Source organism: Manduca sexta, chromosome 8 (assembly GCF_014839805.1).
Source record: "Manduca sexta isolate Smith_Timp_Sample1 chromosome 8, JHU_Msex_v1.0, whole genome shotgun sequence".
Lineage (NCBI taxonomy): Eukaryota > Metazoa > Arthropoda > Insecta > Lepidoptera > Sphingidae > Manduca > Manduca sexta.
Window position 1 is genome coordinate 2,831,392 of NC_051122.1, and position 1,439 is coordinate 2,832,830.

The following is a 1,439-nucleotide window of genomic DNA, read 5'->3' on the forward strand; positions in this document are numbered from 1 at the left end:
ACACACTCAAAGTTCCTATGGAGATCTTCTCAAATATGCAGGTTTCCTGACGATGTTTTTCTTCACCGTTAAAGCCAGCGATAATTCACAAAGAATGACATAATTTTGGAAAAGTCAGAGGTCTGTGTTATTGGATTTTGAACCTGCCGACGTTCGTCTCGGCAGTCCGTTCCACACCCATCTAGGCTATCGACGCTTTGAAATCCCCGTTTTTCGCTATCAAAATACCAGTGTATGTTAACAAAAGACAAAATTTTGACCCGATTCACACAAAAATCACAGCGAAGACAAACGGAAAACACCGTTTCATTCTACTAAAACATTTAAAGATTTCTGTATCTACACAAATAGAGCAATAAATCACGTGGTATAATGCGCGTGTGAGTCCACTGGCCGGTGCGACTGGCCCATTACCGGCGACTTGCTTACAATGCGAGTGATGTATTGCGTCTTTGATTTATGTACGAGGAAACCTTTTGTAGTTGTTTAAAGTGGCATTATGTGTGTTCTATGGATACGAGTTGATATTTATTGCGGTCATGTGAGGGAATCAGGAAGTCTCAGGAAGTTAATATTGAGTCTGGTGGGTCTTTCTTTTTTAACCTGATAAGTAGTATAAGTACCCATCCTGATGTCATGTCGAGTGTTTTTAAAATATGATGTCGATGGAGTCGCGTTGCATCCTGCTGTTGAGGAAGAATTATGCTGTCTGACTGCATATGCACCGATTTTATTTATTTTATTTTGGGTATCGGACCCCTCAGTCAACTCGGAAGGAAGCCTGCGAATGGGTTACTGGAATCCCCGGCTTAGCGACTATAGGCCCTGGAGGAAAGTGGGGAGGGGATATCTAGGGAAAGGAAGTCTGAGGGGAAGGAAAGGAACCGTCTTAGTATGGACGGAAAAGGCAAGGAAATGTTCGCTAACTCTCATAGGATTTAATATTTAGTTACCTCTAACAGGTATACACACTGAACTGTGTGCCTAGAGGCGCGGCAAATGTCCCCCCGTGCATGGGCGTGCATTCAATATGCACCGGTTGACCCGCAACAAGATTTCATTATAAAACTAAGAATTTCTCCATAAAAATAAATTTAGTGACCGTCATGTCGCTCGATCTGGGAATAGAGCCTAGGGACAACATTCTCGTTTCATTACGCTTCACTAGATATACCTATATCTATAATATTTGCTTATAATATTTATTCGCGAAATGTAAATACTTCAGTTATTGCAGATCCTTTTTTGAGAAATGATAGATTCTCCCGGATTTAGGAATAAGAAGGGGTGTTCTATCCCCTACTTAACAATTTCCGAGAATAAAGTTTAAAACGATGTTATATTGGATATTGTGGAAATAATGAACGGCTCGTGACTTCGTTAATTAAAGAAGTTTATGCAATTTTTAAATAGCCAGTAATAGAGTACTGTACACCTCA